Consider the following 18,698-nt stretch of genomic DNA (forward strand, 5'->3'; position numbering starts at 1 on the left):
TCGATTTTCTGCGTTGTGTTGAGTTCAATCCCATTCCGATTAGAATATGATTTACTCCGAAATTTACTTCAATGAAAATCAGAAACGATGAGCCTGGCTGCAGAAATCTAATCCAGCATAGTTTAAGGCAAATTTCATCTTGCCTCATATAGCAAAAAATAACCAAAACATTTTTCGATTAAAAACAGTTATTTAATCCATAGACACGCAATGCTATACTAATTACTCACTTAGAAATAATTTTAATATCAGTTTGTTTAGTACATCTAGAAAGTTGTATGAAACATCAGCTACAAAGTGAAACTATAAATTGCTCAAATTATTAATTAATTTGCTTCAGATAATGATTCAAAAGTAGTCCTTTCATTTCAACTAATATTCAATACTAATGGAATTATTAAAATTTCCTATATACCAGTGCTTTAGTTTGTTTCATATCAGTATAAGATTTATCACTCTTAAATTGAATATACGTATTTCATTTCACATAATTTTAACAGGAGTTTTCATTCCGTCGATATGATTTCTTCTGGATTACTTTTCGAATTCGCGACATATATAATGCTTGCTTCTGCGAGCCGGTGCGAGATGTATTCAAAACACCTCCACTTTTTCTCAGGACTGGTAACAGATAGAAACGTGCTGCATGTTATCACGCGAGCATTCGTTGTCAATGCGTGATAGAGATTGCAACACCGTACGGAATACAGAACTCTAGCGGCAGCAGTGAGAGCGATGACTGTTTCTCATAAAAACATTCGTTTGCTCCAATTGCGTGATGTGACACCGCTTGAAAATTCATCGCCAGTTGACTGAGACTTGGAGTAATGGTATCATAAGATGTGTCTAATGTGCGTTCGTGGATGCGATAGTTCAAGGAAGGCAGAACGTCTTGTGACAACAAACCAGACAATTTCGGCCTCGCACAAACCGGTCTGACAATATGATTGAACAAGGGGAGAAAGTTGTCTTTGGAGGATCACCGAATCAGTGTGGAACAAATGGCCTCCAAAGTTGGCATTTCCGTGGCATCTGTGCACACAATCCTGCACAAAGATCTGAAAATGTCAAAAGTGTCCTGTAGATGGGTGCCACAAATGTTGACGGACGACCACAGGGCTGCGCGCATGGCATGTTGTCAGGCAATGTCGCGTTTCCCTAGCGACTTTTGGCTGTTGCCAATGAACAAAGACACTCTGCGTAGTCACTCATTCACTAACCGTGCCGTTATTGCATCAGCGATTTTCCAGTGTTCAAAACAGACTCCTAAAGAAGCGTTCGCTGCCGTCATGGAGTTATGGCGTTGACGTTGTGAAAAATGTATATGACTGCATGGAGCTTAAATCGAGAAGTGGTATAAGTTTCATAGTTTTCGTGTCATTAGTCAGCGAGAAAAATAATGGATGTGTTGAAACTTGAATGTACCACATATAGCGGTAGCCGCAGATGCCTATTGCAACGGATTCGCCACGTGCCCACTCACTCATCCTTGATTACTCTGCCGTCTATTGTTGATTATGTCTATTTCTGTGAATGTAAGGATTTTGGCGGAAACAGAAGAATGGATTCCTGCGTTTTTGCTGGTTTTATGTTTTATGTTTGCTGGGAGAAAGTGTTTCTAATATAATATAAATTTTGCCACTTATTAATGTTCCTAGGGTTCAGTAACACAATGCTACCTATTTTGAACCAAGCTTTCTCGAGATATCACAGTAATGTGGTTAGTCATTTTCTCTGAATATACTGGAAATACGAGGTGCAATCAAAAAGATCCTGAAAATGATGTAGTTTTGGCATTTGTGATGCAAACACAACGAATCTTGTACAGTACAGTCCTTAAGTTGCCAAATTATGAATATGAGAAGTGTGAATAGGTCACAACAGTCAGTTTACGAGTAGTGTAGCTAAATAGAGGAGTATGTGGTGATCAGTTGGTGCATTGTCACAAATCTAGCAAAGCGCAAAGATCAAGTTTTTGTGCAAATTGGGGAAATCTTCTTCAGACACCTACTTTGATAGCCTTGAAGTCAGTTTACGGTGACAATGCTTTGAGGAAACAGCGTCGGTACCCGTTTCGTCACCGTAGAACACGTTAAAACCAACGCGACGGCTGAACTTCGGAAGATGCCTTACGTTGGTGTTTCCAGCAATGGCAGGAGCAGTGGGGGATTTGTGTGTGTGTTCCGCAGGTGCCTACTTTGAAGGTGATTAGATTAACTACATGTGTAATTATATTGTGGTAATAAAAAGCTACAATAAAATTCCGGTAACTTTTTGACTGCCCTCGTATATAGTAGTAAAATACTTTTTGCATATTTTGCAGTTTATCCAACTTTATTAAAACTGTATATTTTTTCAAAGTATTTTCCGTAATTCCGGCGTTAAGGGCAGTGGCATCATTTCAAATTTTGCCAGGGGGCAAGATGAGTTTGCGTTTTTTTTTTTTTTAATAATATACAACTATTTAGTATACAACCGATTAAAATGTATGAATAGGGCAACTGCACATACTCAAACTCAGGATAGGGCAACTGCTCTCTTCCTTTTCAAATGATGTTGCTAGTTAAGGGAATAAAGAAGGATTTTAGAATCTTACACTTTTTTCCAGGGGCGGATTCAGGGGGGGGCGATCGGAGCGATCTTCCCCCCAGAAGAGGAAACTTTTTTTATTTTATATATAAATAAAATATATAGTTTATTTTTGACGCTCTTAAAAGTAGCTCTAAGTAGCAGTATTATAACCCACCGCCCCCCCCCAAAAGTGCGTCCTGGATCCGCCCCTGACTTTTTCTATAACTGCTATACTTTGTTTTAGGATATTTTAGTCTATAATACAGTAGGTCAACTATTGAAATTCAAATTTGGTTGAAAGTTAGTTATTGGTTTTCTTCTTATTTTTGTTAAAGATTTAAAAGGTAGAAAAATACTTGTATAGCTAAGTATTTCTGTCTCATGCATTTAACGTATGTTGTGAATTTGTTTCGTTTGCTGAATTCCAAACACTTAAAGTGACTAAACAGATTTCTTTCCAGCAACAAATTTCCTTTTGAAAATGTATCCTGGGATTGTGGAGGATATTTAGGTTGTGCATGGATCAACGTCAGTTTTATAGTTAGTTTCTTGAATATTTGCAAAATTTAGCTGTATGAAATAGTACGGAAGTTCCAAGATGGCGTACGGAATGGATTAGTGATAGAAAAAGAATCAGTGTCAGGGAACACCAGATTATTTTGACAAGTGAGACAAGCCGACGTTAGCTTCATTGATAATTGACAATCATCTCTCAAAACTTCAAATCTTACGTCTAAAACGTAGTACGTTTGAAATTTACTTTTCGTCTACTAAGTGAGTTCAAGCGCTTACAGGGTAAAGGTGTTATGTTACATTTTGAAAAGTTGCATTCTGACAGTACATGTACGTGTTATATGTTAGTCGTGCTACGTAACACATCATTTAGTGAGTCCTAGTCCGAGTGAAGAGATTTGGAAACTATGAAGGGGGTATGTCAACAGACATAGTTGTGAAAGTAATTTTTCCTGAGATGTACCATTTATTACACACCACCTTTATCCTCTAACCGCTTCAATTGTTAAAAGCTGTTTACACACATACTGTGAACACATTTCACTGCTGGATGATCTATTTTGTTAAGAACACCATCACGTTTTACCGCTTTTGGGAGTAAAACTAAGGACATCTATTGGACAATATAAGTAAGCATAAAAGAGACCATGATCATCAAATTTAAGGTGAGTGAGAAATGTCTGCCCATTACTATCCCTGAGTCAGTGCAAGTGATTAGATTGAAGCTTGTCTTCGTATTTGATATCCTTATTAATTTTTGTATCGTAATTAACAGTAAATCAATAGAGTTGAATATATCTGTGGTACATTATTTACTTTCACCTCTCGCTATGTTTAGAAATATATGATTTAATATTTGTAGGAACACTAGATGCACATGTCGTGGTTAATCTCGAAAAAAGTAGAAGTTAATAAATTGAACTGTTATTAAGCGAGAAGAGGAGCTAAACTACGTTAGGAAAATCAAGGAACATTATAAATAATAATAACTTTACAAGGCAAATGTTTTGCTCTTGAGTCATGCTTAAACATTACATCTATAAATAATACTCGGTCGATGATAACCTATTGAATTATTCTATACCGTCTAAACTCTAAGAAATTGTGACTCAACGTGACTCGGTAGCTTTCTGCTTTCACTCAACTTCCTTTCGGAAGGTAAAACATATTCAATTTAAATAAAATAAGTGTCAGCTCATTGTGTCCTTAACAGTACAGATACCTTCCTCACAATAACCAATAATGACAGATTTGCAGACAGGTACAAATATGTTTACTTACTAAGATAGTTGTTTTTGTATTTTGCTTATTCGAAATACTAAGTATTTTACACCCTGTTAGGTACAGTTCGAAGGACAGAAAATGTTACAAAAAGTTTAAGTCCAACTTAGGAATAAACTCTTGCGCCGTGTGCTTATGCATCCCGACACTTCTCATCGACTAGTTACTTTTGGTATTCAATCCAACTCACTCCCTCCTCCACCTCTCCTTGTCTAAAGCGATTTGTGACGTAATGTACTCTTTCAATTCAGACGGAGAAAACAGGAACCAGTTCACAAGGTTTATCGCTCTAAAACCGTCTCTTTCATCCGTTTGTCCTGAAATCCCTTTCCAGAGCCTGAGTAAAACAAAACATCACAAAATGTTCCCATAGCTTCACAAACACCTTCATTTGCATCCTTTCCCTTCTTCAAAGACTGCATATCACATCAAGACGCTCCTTGTGAATTCTATGGAAATTGTTAATCATGCCAGTAGGTTTTGTGCTTCCCAAAGTGTGTAATGCGGGTACAGAGTCTAAAAACTACTGACAGAAATGAGTGTTATTCATTTCTGGTCAGTAATTACAATCAAATGTTCCAGTTGGCGTCATTTGGGCAGGACAGAAGGATGTAATTGCCCACTCCCTTGAGCTTGAGAAATACATATTGTTTGATCAGATGTGTAGTAATATAATAAAAAGTTCGATCGCAGCTCGCGTCCAGTAAACTTTGTGGTTGACAATCACCATGAGCGTGGGTTCTCCCGTTTCTTCCTATTTTTTTATTCCACCATTTCCTTCGTTGCTTATCGTCACCGTCTCCTTTATCCTCCCCGCATAATAGTGGGACGGAAAACTTAAAATATTTCATTTTTTACTAATAAAAAATGAAACTATTATCTCGGCGGAAAATCTCCGCCTCCTCCCCGGACCCGGTCAAAATCTAATATGACGCTGCTTTTAACAACAAACCTATATAGTTGTGATAGCACATTGCTAGGTTTTAAGAGTTGAAGGTTTAATCCCAAGCCATAAGAGTTCATGGACGACATTGAGAGAGAGATTCAAATGTGGAGACAAAAAGGAATGATTTACATAGATAAGTTTAGAATTGGAGAAAAAAAAACGATCGGACAGCATCCGTATTATGATGAAAATTGTGACTTTATGAAAGAGAAGAAGGAAAGGTTCCGACCTGCGAGAATCACATTAGGCAGTTGTTGAATTAAGATGGAGAATTCTTTTTCGAACATCAGATGATTACAAAGAGAGAGAAAGATCTTAAGATCTGAAGTAATAAGAACTTAAAGAATCTGTAGCTTCCGAGCCGGGTTTCGAACTACGAATTTTTTAGTTATCGATCCATGACTTTATCCATTCAGCCACGGAGAACTCTACGTAGTCTGTCACACACTTTTCCTTTACCTACTAGAACGGGATATTCCAAACGTTGACTGGGTGATTGCGCCGTTCAGATGGGACGCAGACCTCTTATAGCTTAGTTATATAGGGTGTATAATGAACTTCCCCTTGTTCAAAAACACTTTTTAAGTCAGTAAAAATTATTCTTATTTTGTTCATTAAGTTATATTTGATAGAACTATATGATAAAATAGTGCCAAATACTTTGCGTCGTTGTCTATTACATGAATGTTTAATGTAAGGGATTCATACTTGGATTGTTTTAGGTTCGAATCCCGACCATTCTTATTGACTTTTTCTTCTATCCACGCTCATACTGTGCAATCGAAAAACTCAATTTTGAAGTAAATGTAGTCGCAGCTAGTTTAAGATGAAATTACATTCAAATATTTGTAATATATGTAACTTACAAATTTATGCCAATTTATAACTTGCAATTGGTATGTTCACGTCGTGGCTTGTCAGATGAGGGTTTAGTGAACGGTATGCCTTCCCTGGTGATCCTAGGTTCGAATTTCGTCAAATGTTGTTACTTTTTTCTCTTAGTTACACTTAGTTTATGCATTTAGATCTTCAAGCTTGAATCAAATATAGTATCAGCCAGTGAATTAATTGTAGCTGTCATTATTTTCAAATATGACACGAATAATATATGCTTTTTATTGCCTTACAATATACAACTTTGAAAATAACACTGCATTCGACTTTGTAGCTACATTTAATTCACTAGCTGTTATTGTATTTGATTCAAACTTGAAGATCTGGAGTGCGTAAACTAAGTATAACTAAAATTTAAAAAAGTAACAAAAATGGACGATATTTGAACTCAGGAATCTCGTTCACTAACCCCTCATCTAATAAGCCATAACGTAAAACTGACTATTCGTAAGTTATAAATACTCATCCAAATGACACCATTATGAGAATGTGTATTTTCTAATAACTTTTTTGCTCTTTTTCTCTTCAAGAACGTAACATATTTAAGACAGTTTGTTTCATTTTCCATTAGAACTTCGAAAAAGATCATTTATTTTTTAGTATATTGTCTTCTTTATCAGACATTTCACGGCAGAAGGAGCGCATTTAAGTTTCGTAATTCCTCTTTGTAGGCTTTTATATAATTTTACACTTTTTCCTCAGTGATTAAAATGGACTCTACTTCAGTCTTAGAAAAAAGGAAGTTGTAAAGGAACTGTAGACTGTAAAATCTACTCAAAACATTTATCATCTCTGCTGCAACAACTTTAACAGACAGTAACAAAGGAAAAGGTTGCGTAAAATTTCAACTTAGAATAAATTAGCTAAAGTTTTATTCTTAGATAACTGTCATTGCTAGTAGTGTTCCGTATTTGTTTAGACCCCTACTCATTTACTGTATAACTGTATCTAACTTTTCCTGTGACGAGAACAGCACCTAATCGAGCATTTAGTGGACTAAACGCCATTAAAATGTATATTCATAGTACAATGGTGCAGATGACGTTGAACTCTTTGGCAATATTCAGCATGGAAAACGAATAAAAAGCGACTAGTTTAATTTTGTTGCGAACATTCAAACAGTTTCAACGTCAAGGATGTTCAAAGATGTTTTGACAAGTTATACTAGTATTACTTTCATTATATTGAATCTTAAGAAATATATTTTGGATAATATACACGCAAAAGTTCCATTTTTGCGTATACGGTTCCAATTTTCTGGTCCTAGTCTGGAAAAGTATAGAACACACTCATTAGCATATTTAGGGGACTATCCGGTTTAAGCCCCCACCCCCAAGAAATATATTCCACGTACAGCAATAATCCTAATTACCATTTCTAAGAATTTCATTGACTTTCCATTTTCTTATACTGTATTTTTTTCTTCGGAAATAATACTTTATTTGTCAAATTTTATTGCATGTAAGAACTGCGTTCTTTTTTTTTCGTCCATTCTACTATTCGTTTCTTTTTCTTAGTTATTACTTTTTTTTCGTTTCTCCTGTCATTCTTTCGACCGTTGTTAGTTGTGATTCAAGTCGGCCGTCGTCAGTAACACCAAAACAAAGGAAGTATGTATCTTAATAGGGCCTATAGGTCCTAATTACCATAGTGTTCACAAGGAGCTGTTTTAAAAAATGTAAAGTTGTTAAATTGTATGTAAAAAAAATTATGTAAGAACAAAATGGTATTTAATAAAATATAGTGTAATAATATTAATAACCTTCTAATATTAATAACCGTCTATAATAATATTAATAACTGTTTTATTCTTTGATTATTTCATTCAAATTTCGCCTTTTCCTTTAAATGGCTTACCAGGGATAAAAGCAGCCAGAGCTGACTATACTACCTCGTATAATAATGTAATAGTAAGTATAATATAATATTGATAAAAGTTGGATAGTATATATCTCTTCGGCAACAGCTTTACAGTGTATCTATACGTATGTTATTTATATGCATCTGTCCAATCGAATAGTCTAGTCACTGTTTAGCATATCCACATTACGAGAATCATAGCTCTGAATGTACTGTAGGTTTGATAATAGACACGGAAAGAATAGCCCAATATCGCTTCTATCTCTATCGTACGAACTGTATGTTGAAGCTTCTCGTGTGCATAACGGGTCACATCGCAGAACAAAAGAAAAAAGGCAAAGCTAGGTAACAATTTCAGACACATATACAAAATAAATAAATAAATAAATCGACAAGGAGAGCAAAATAAGTGACGCGAGGTTTATTTTGTAGTTGGTCATTTTAATATGAGTTTCAATGATTACGAGATGTGAAGTATTTGCACATTCATCTCTCTCTCAAAGAGCATTTTCTCACTCTGACAACAATTTCTTATTTTGTACTGAAAGAAAGACCTTTAACAGCAAAAGAAGACCTTCAACAGCACGTTTTCTTATTTTATTCTGCATAAAAGTAACGAAATAAAAGCTGTGCTTTCCGATTCTGATTTACAAGACAACTGCGGCGTGATGATGAAACTAGAAAATGGTCGTTTTTTATAAATAGATTACACACAATATTAAGTTTTTTTTTTGTTTTTTTTTTTTTCGAAATGCATGTCCGAGTATGTTTTCCAGTTTTCTAAATGGTAGATACTAATGAAGTTGAATTGCTGAAAAGATCAGTTAGTTAATAAGGTTCCGCGTCAGAACCTCGCCGAAAAGAAAACTGATGAAGCGAGAAGACACTCGAACAACAACATCCACTATTTTGTCAGAGAACAAACCACAAAAAGCGACAAGAAATTGATAAATTAATTGCAGAGGTGAGCACAAGTGAAAACTTGTCCTCTTCTGAAAGATAACAATATCATGTGGTTCTTTCTCTGCAAACACAGAAGCAGTTTCAAAATTTGAATCCATTCTGTACATGAGAAATTTCACTAAAAGCGAAAAATATTTCGCCTACCATCTCATGAGAATATAACAGAAATTCCAATATTTTCAGATTATATTTTTAGCGCACAGCAGGCCCGTATCCAGGAAGAGTCTGGGGGGCCAGGCCCCCCTAAAATTTTCACGGTAGACTGGCAAATAAACTATAATATGGTGGTGAACTATAATATGGTTGCATGGGCCCCCCTAACTTTAGCCGCCCCCCCCCTACATTTTTGGGCTGGCTACAGGCCTGACACACAGTATTCAGAACAACTGGGAAAGAAATTTGTATTATGTATTAGAAATGATTTTGTCTTTACCAATATACTTGTGAACATTTTAGTTGCTGAGGAAAACAGCTTCCAATGATAGGAAGGCTTCCTACTTCAGCCTTTCTTCCTTCTATCTTTTTCCTTTTTTTACATGCCAATGCCATGCCATTCTCTTAGTTGTATTTCTTTGGGAAAGTTAGATTCCTTTTCAGCATCGAGGCTATGAATCTATATGCATCGTAATGCATTCAATTTTCTCATACCAAGAATCGAATCCGAGACCTCGTTCACCAAAGATATGCATGCTAGTCACTACAATGTCGGAGTACTTATCTCGATTGCGCGTGGAATGATATAGGTAGTTTCGTTTATTGAATTAATAGTCAAAGGTTTGAAAAGAGTTTCATATATTTTTTAAAAATATATATACAGATAACACTGATTCAGGCTGTACGGGCAAGGAAAAAAGGTTAGATACTTATCATAAGGTCTATTACACCAGGATCACTTCTTCACTCTTGTGGTCTACTTAGTCACTGTAACACTGAACAAGTCTTTATGCACTAATTTCACGACCCGCTCGGGAGAGTAGGGGAAAATAGTCGAATTCTGCGCGGCGGATAATTCTGCGCACACGTGTTTCTTGAACTTGGAGATCCTTTACGACAGATTGGTTGCTACTGTCATTAAGAAACCTTTACTAGTAACTAACATTAAGGGACAGAAGCCATTATGTCAAATGTTTAGGCTGTAAGTGGCCATTGAATTATTTCTTCCCTGTTGATATTAAATTTTCTTCAAACAAACTAAGAGGTACGTTCTATACTTTATATATTTCTAGGTAGTTAGTTTTATGTTCCGTTTATAGTGTACAATGAGCATTATAATCATTGCAATTCGTAGTGCTAATCAATATTTAATACGTCGTAATTTCGTGTTTTTTGGTCAAATGGCAGAGTGGTGTTATTCTGCGCAAAATCGATGGCATATTCTGCGCAGTGCGCAGAATTGCACTTCAAGAGTGTTTATGTTAATGACAAGTGTACGTAATACATCCGCAAAATATCGTGATTCTCTCATTATAGATGCCGGAAAGAAGAAAAAGAACAACTACGAGAGGTAGTTGTGTAGAGGAACAACTAGGAGAAGCTATCAATGGTGTTAAAAGTGGGTGTTCGAATCGAGAAGTTGGATTGTACGGAACAGTAGAATATGCTATTCGTCTAGGCATGAAAACTGGAAATACGGTGCTAGTCTCGGAAGGAAATCAGTTCGGAGAACAAGAACGCGAATTGGTGGATTATGTGATTATCGAAGCAAATTGAATTGCCCAAAATTTTGATGGAAATACCGCAGTTGCTAGTATGGACTGGTTAAGATGTTTCTTTAAAGAAATCCACGAATAAGCCTAAGGAAACCTGAGGGAGTAAATTTGAATAGGATAAAGGGATTAAATGAAGAAGTCGTGACACTATTCTTGAAGAACTTGGAAGCAGTAATGAAAAAGCACCATTTTCCACTAAGTAGAATTTTCAATGTGGACGAAACGGGTATTTCGAACGTATAAAAACACACGAGAATTTTAGCACCCAAAGGTCAGAAACAGGTAGGAACTGCTATTTCGAACGAGTGTGGAAAGACAGTCTGTTGTGTGTGCTTGTAGTGCATGTGGAATTTTCGTCCCGCCCATGTTTATATTGACATGGCGTCGCGTGTCACAACAATTAAAAATGAGGTCCATTAAGTGCAATCTATTCCTGCAGTAACAATGATTGGATTAATGAAGATTGTTTACGCAATGGATTTATCACTTCAGAAATTTTGTTCGCCCATCTACGACTGGTCCAGTACTTCTAATACTTCACAATCATATTTCACTCCTAATTTACATCTATTGTTGAGAAAATAATACCATAATAGTATCAATACTTCCCCATACACCTCATAGGATTCAGCCGTTCGACACTTCTTTCTACGCGTCACTGAAAACAATGCTCTGTTTTTGAGATCCCTTTATCATCATGCTTATGGTTTCAATGCACTCAAATATATGTATTTTTTCAGTCATAAAACAAGTAGGCAATAAAGTACATAGTAAAACTTGTAGCCCCCCTTGTCGTTCTTTTTTGAACCCACTCCATCCAATGTTTCTTTTAGAAACAATGTTCCGGGGAACACTTAGTATTCTGGGGGGCACTGCTGGTGCTATTCTATTAAGTTATAGATGTTATATTAGTCTCCTCAAGTGGGCACTCACAGAGTTCCGGGGGGTGGGGCAGTGCCCCCAAAAACATGCCTGGAAGTAACTTGACTCCATCTATATATATGTATCTAAATATGTTATTTGTTATGAAAATGTTTTCTTGCTTTAAACATATATATTCGCTTCGCGCAGAATTGTCGCATATTATGCGCAGTATTACCCACCTAATTGGGTAATTCTGCGCAAATGTATAGTTCAGGTTTTTTGTCTATTATCGACAACTGGTGCGAGATTTTATTCAAACTTCGTGTTTATGTTATTTACTACATAGCAAACAATGGTTGTGCAAAGTTATGTCTTTATGCTTACAAAAACAACGGAGAAATAGCGATTTTTCCTTAAGTGCGCAGAATTCGACCACTTTCCCCTAATACTCCCAGTACGTTTTTCCGCGCGCTACTCTAGCCAGCTGTTTTACGCGCTATCCTAGCCAGTTGTTTTAAGTTGGTCACAAAATTTATATCTTGGAGTACAAGGAGAGCAAAACGAGCCCTATATCATGGAGTACAAGGGGAATAAAACGAGCCCTGCGGGGCTTCTAACCCATTCCTACTACTACTACTTATCTGCACAAAAGTAAGTTAATCACACTTTTGAGTATTATTTTCATATTATTTTAATTTAATAAGTGTTATAAAAATGTAAAAAAAAAATCCTCGGGCCGGGTTTGAACTCACGCCAAAAGAGACTATTGTTACTAGCATAAAGCGCTAGCCCACTAGGCCACGAAGACCGACAGCAGCAAATATTTGATTTCTGCTATTTCTGCTATAATCAACTTGGCAAGAAGTGGATAACGCCAACCAATCAGAACTGTGTTTCCCGTTTCTACTTCCGGGAGCATTACTCTCCTGAGCTAGTCCTCTAATTTCAATCACTGTCTTCTGGGTATAGCCTCCGCTGATCCTAGCTTCATCAGGTCTTTGGTGCAGCCGCTGCTCCTGTATAATGGATGGTTGCTGGAAAGAGAAGAATCCTCTCACTCTTTCTTGCAATTATATAGCGCCTTGTCTGGTTTCTGTGCTGCCACCTGGGAAAACTAAGGAACTCTTCAAAGATATTCAAGAAGGGACGAAGCGATGTGATGGCGCTGCCTACTACAACAACGAGCGAGGAAAGCTTTTAATCCTTTTTGTTCTTAGACTATTTCATCTTCCGATTTATAACACAACCCCAGCATTTAATCCAGAACGGTGTAAAATCGGGGTAGTAACACTCGAAGAATTCCTGTTCTACTTAGTGTACTATAAATCGAATCAGCAAACAGAATTCCCGTTCACAGTTAATGATCAAATCTTGAGCAGATGAGCACAAGTGTGAGAAAATTTCCTGTATTCTCAAAATTCAAACTGAAAGAAAATAAGACGAAAATGCCACAGAATTTAACTAGATACATATAACTGGGCTTATGAACAACATTTTGTTGTTTCTGGGATATTGTTCATGACCATTTGAAAGTCCTTTACTTGTCACACAAGAAGATAAATAATAATAATAATAATAATAATAATAATAATAATAATAATAATAATAATAATAATAATAATTATTATTATTATTATTATTATTATTATTATTATTATTATTATTATTATTATTATTATTATTATTATTATTATTGTTGTTGTTGTTTTGCCTCTACATAATTTAAGTGAGTGTTTCAGGCCTGAGAATTTTTATTCTGACATATAACAGTTTCGTTTTTAGACTTCCAAACTATGCTATGCATAAGAGTCGGAAATTTTATAGAACGACTTTATCCGTCTGTCGACAGAGCAAAAGCAGTAAAAGATGTCAAGTACTGATTTTCACAGAGGAAAAACGGTAAGATATATCGATTAAATATGTACACGAAAATCGTGAAACAATAATCATTTGGAAGCTTGTACCAATCAGTAACGAAATTCCGCGTACACTAATCTTTACTTAATAGGACCACTGCAAATGAACTGCAAATTCATGTCTTTGTAGAAAAATAATTTATTAATTATTTTGAAATTTACTTATAAAATTAACGTAGCATTTTTTAAATGAACTCTTATTTGTACTGAATACAATTTAGAAGTTTTGATAACAATAATTCATTATGCTGTGAAAATCAATATATTACAAGTGAAAATATACTAAAAGAATTTGTTGTAACTAATATTAATAGTTGGTTTAATTTTAGATTAGTTATTAATGAAGTTAGTTTTCTTTTATTTGCCTGATAGTAACTTGTTTTGTTCATATACTATTTTTTTTTTTTTTTTTAACATCCAGGTGAAGTGAAACTGAAGATTTGTTCATGAAATGACCTGACTTCCACTTTTGTTGGAAAATGTTAACTTCCTTAAATAACATCTGTTACAACAGAAGATGATAACCGATTTCTTCAGCCCGGTTGAACTGTACTTATGATGTAACGTACTTTCGTTTAATAAAGTAATAAACATATGATTTGAGTTCTTTATGTATTGTAATATCATTAGTTGATTAATTAGAGCTCAGAATGTTTTTTCAGCAGTGAAGCTAAAATAAGACATGGACGTACAACTTAACGTGAGATCTGAATGACATGAGGTCCCACCAGGAATCGAATCCGAGTCTCCCACGCTAAAGTCAGGTATTCTTACTATACAACTACACTGAACCTCATATCATTTGTCTGTGTATGGACGAATGTCGTCGACGAACCTGTCAACTCTTTTTCTCAGAAAACAGCCTTCCAATGTCAGAGTTAAAAAATACTAGAGCTTCATATTCTTATGTCTAACAACAAGGAAACAAATATTCCCACAGGTCTACCGACAAACATTTTCCATATTTGTGAATTGCAGTAACATGTGCAATATATAGGATGGCCCAGAAGTAGGCTCATGGCATTTTATATCATTTACTTACAGCTCACAGATGACGAGAAGAACCCTAAAACAGGGGCAGCAGGGAAAGGTCAACGACACGGTCAAGTCCATTTTCGGTTTTTGAGGTGTGATCTATACTTAAGTTAGATGTCGTGTGCTATTCCGGGTAAAGTTATCTGTGTGCTATTCCGTGATGTCATTTGAAACGCGCGTTGTGCTTTGTGTTGCGTGCTTAGTTTCGTTGTGTTTTTCGAATTAGTGTATTTTAATATTAGAATATACTGTGTTTTAGTGTAATGACGAGATCTAGGAAGAAAGGCGCGATTATTCATAGTGATTGTCGAGAATGTAATAAGCAACATTATTGAATTCTGTGACCGCGAATTAAGAGAGAAACATTGTTTAGTACCTCTTGGTTAAGCCACTAAACGTGCTTCTAGAACTATAGGTTTGTCTGAATCAACTATAAAAAGAATTCACAAGGAGTCTCTTACACGGAAAGTGCATTAACCGACACGAAAATTGATTTCTCTTGGTAAACACAGGAAAAGACCCGATCACAGAAATGTCATTGTAGACGATTTTGATTTGTGTGTTATAAGAAATGCTGTGAATGAAACGTACGTGTCAGATCACATTACCAACGTGTGCTAAGCTTTTAACTGTAGTGCGGCAAAAAATACATTTCCCTTGGAAAATAAACTCACGGCGCAAGGTATTGAGACAGTATGATTTCATTTGGAAGAGATGTAACAATAGGAGAAAGGTGTTGATTGAAAGACCAGATATTGTAACGTGGAGGAGTAAATATTTAAGAGTTGTCAAGAGACATCGCGGAGAAAATCGCGCTCTGATATATCTTGATGAAACAAGTCGACAACAACATTACAACAAAAAAGTGTTGCCAGTCAGACGATGTTGTAGGAGTCCATGTGAATGCTAGTTCTGCATATCGACTCATGGTTGTGCATGCGGAAGGCGTCATTAACTTGTTCTGCCACCAATGAATTTCGAGGTGGTTTCTTTTGCATCGTTTTGTGCGCGTTTTGTGCCGTTTTCTGCGCTTATTCCTACGTTTTGTGCGCCACCGGAAGTGGGTCAAAATGGGCCTACAAATATGGCGGAACAAGTTAATGCTATTCCGCCACCAACGAAGTTTGAGGTAGGGCTGTTCCGATAAGTCGATAACATTTCAAAACCGTTTCATCGATAAAGAATTTTAATTTTATCGAATTATCGAACTTTCGAGACTCCCGAAATGTTTGAGACTTTCGAAATGTTCGAGACTCCCGAAATCATTGGGACTCTCGAAGTGTTCGAGGCACTCGAAATGTAAGAAACATTAAACAGCTTCGAGACACTCGAACTGTTCGACAATCTCGAATTGTTTGAAAGCAGCAAATACAGAAATATATCAATATGATCGCATTTGTCGAGTCGCTTGAATATTTAGAAAAGTTCGGGATTATCGGAGTGTTCGAAAGAAACGATGTATTTGAGGTTATCATAGTTGTATATAATATGTATTACATATATGCAGAGTGTTCATTTTATAACTTCTGTCCTTAGCAATGTAGTGAAGGAAAAGTTTTTTCCCCACAGATCTGTACAAGGTTTAAGCAGTCTGTCAAAAGAAAGAGGAAGAGAAAACATGCATCACCCGAATGGAATTGGAATCCAAGACAACATTAGTCTACTAATAGTCACTTTGCCGATTGCGCCAATAACGGGGCAGGTAGAAAAATAATTTTACATATGACAAATTGTATTTAATTTTTTTCGACAAATACAACTTTGCAATAACTTATCAGATGAAAAAAGTTATTTGACTAGTTTGGCTGCAAGAAGAAATCATTGGAGAGGTGAAGAAACCGAACTGTTCACACTACTTTTGATAATACCCGAAACTTTGATAATACTCGAAATTTCGATAATACCCGAAACTTCGATAATACTCGAAATTTCGATAACACCCGAAACTTCGATAATTTCAAACACTCGAACGGTTTCGAGTAACCAATGATAACTCGATAAATTTTCACTCCCGAAGTTCGATAGGTCTTCAGCCTTATCGAACACCCCTAGTTTGAGGTCGTTTCCAACACATCATTTTGTGCGTGTTTTGTGCCGTTTTGTGCGCCTATTTCTACGTTTTGTGCGCCATCGAAAGTGGCTCAAAATGAGCCTCCAAATATGGAGGACAGCATTAAATTGTTTCGCCAACAATGAATTTGGAGGTTGTTTCTTTTGCATCGTTTTGTGCGTGTTTTGTATCGTTTTGTACGCCTATTCCCGCGTTTTGTGCACCACCGGAAGTGGGTCAAAATGGGTCTACGAATATGGCGGAGCAAGTTAATGCTGTTGCGCCACCAACGAATTTTGAGGTTGTTTCTATCACATCGTTTTGTGCGTGTTTCGTTCCGTTTCTGCGCCTATTTCGACGTTATGTGCGCCATCAAAAGTGTCAAAATGGGCCTCCATAGGGGGACGGAAGTTACCCACTGTACCTCCACGAAAGAATTTCGAGGTGGCATCTTCTGCATCGTTTTGTGCGTGTTTTGTTCTGTGTGTTCGCCTATTTTCACGTTTTGTGAGCCAAAGGAAGTGGGTCAAAATGGGCCTCAAAAGTGGTAAGAAAGTGACCCACTGTTCCGCCACCAACGAATTTAGAGGTTGTCTCTTTAGTATCGTTTTGTGTGTGCTTTGTGAGGCTTTTTGCGCCTATTTCTACATTTTGTGCACCATCGAAAGTGAGTCAAAATGGGCCTAGAAATATGGCGTAATAAGTTAATGCTGTTCCGCCAACAACGAATTTTGAAGTCGTTTCCATCACATCGTTTTGTGCGTGTTTTGAACCGTTTCGTGCGTCATCGGAGTTGGTCAAAATGGGCCTTAAATGTGGAACGAAAATGACACACTCTTCTGCAATATCAAATTCCCAGTTTGTTTCGTATCGTTTAGTGCTTGTTTTGTGTCTTTATGTGAGCCTATTTTCATGTTAGGCCGCGATGACTCAGCGGTAGAGCGTTCGCCTCTGGTGCATTGGGTCGTAGATTCAAACCCTGCTCCCGCCAAGTGAACTTTGTTGTGGATAAACACCGTGTGCATGGGTTTCCTAGGGGTTCTCCCACTTTCTTTTTTCCACCATTTTATTCATTTCTCATGATCACCGTCTCCTTTAGCCTAACTGGCAGAACCGTGGGACGTAAAACTAGGACTAATTTCATTTCATTTTCTATTTCCATGTTTTGTGCGTCACCAGAAGTGGATTGAAATGGGCCTAAAAAACTTGGTCAAAAATCACCCACTGTTCTCCCAATAACAGACTTCGAAGTTGTTTGCTTCGCATCGTTTAGTGCCTGTTTTGTGCGCCTATTTCCTCGTTTCGTGCGTCACCGCAAGTGGGTCAAAATGGGACTCCAAAGGGGGACGAAAATGACCCATTGTTCTGCCAATATCAATTTTCGAGGTTCTTTTTTCCGCATCGTTTAGTGCCTGTTTTGTGCCGTCTTATGCGCCTATTTTCACGTTATGTGCGTTACCGGAAGTGGGTCAAAATGGGCGTACAAATATGGGGGAACAAGTTAATGCTGCTCCGCCATCAACATATTTGAGGTCGTTTCCATCACGTCGATTTGTGCGTGTTTTGTGAGGTTTTGTGTGCCTATATCCACGTTTTGTGCGTACTCGGAAGTGGGTCAAAACCTGCCTTCAAATTGCGACGAAAGTGACCTACTCTTCCACCACCAACGAAATTCGAAGTGGTTTCATTTGCATCGTTTTGCGCGTGTTTTTTGCGCCTATTCCCACTTTATGTGCATCACCGCAGAGATCCTTAATAGATAGTAAAAAACGCATCTTGCCATCTGTAAGAATTGTTGTTCTACAGTGATCACTGGTTAAGCCATTCTATAAGAATTCCGATATTTACACATAGTAAAACGATGTGATGGAAACGACCTCAAAATTCGTTGGTGCCGTGAAGAGAGTTAACTTGCGCTATATTTGTAGGCCCATTTCGGCACACTTCGGGTGACGCACAAAACATGGGAATAGGAACACAAAACGACACAAAACACACACACAACGATGTGATGGAAACGACCTCAAAATTCGTAGGTGGTGGAACAGCTTTAACTGATATTTGTCGCCCCATTTTGACCCCCTTGTCGTAAACGC

The 18,698-nt window shown here is 36.9% G+C and overlaps 1 protein-coding gene across 1 annotated transcript in view; it reads left to right on the forward strand.

Annotated features, from left to right (window-relative positions):
- The window catches only part of LOC145686479 (protein FAM76A), a 223,809-nt gene extending 209,738 nt beyond the window's left edge, over positions 1–14,071 (forward strand). The window contains exon 7 of the transcript XR_014131613.1: positions 13,939–14,071. The gene's annotated coding sequence lies outside the window, so the exon portion shown is untranslated. The remainder of the gene's footprint in view (positions 1–13,938) is intronic.
- Positions 14,072–18,698: the final 4,627 nt, after the last annotated feature.

The sequence above is a fragment of the Thermobia domestica genome, chromosome 5, assembly GCF_964235325.1.
Source record: "Thermobia domestica chromosome 5, izTheDome1.hap1.1, whole genome shotgun sequence".
NCBI classification, from domain to species: Eukaryota; Metazoa; Arthropoda; class Insecta; order Zygentoma; family Lepismatidae; genus Thermobia; species Thermobia domestica.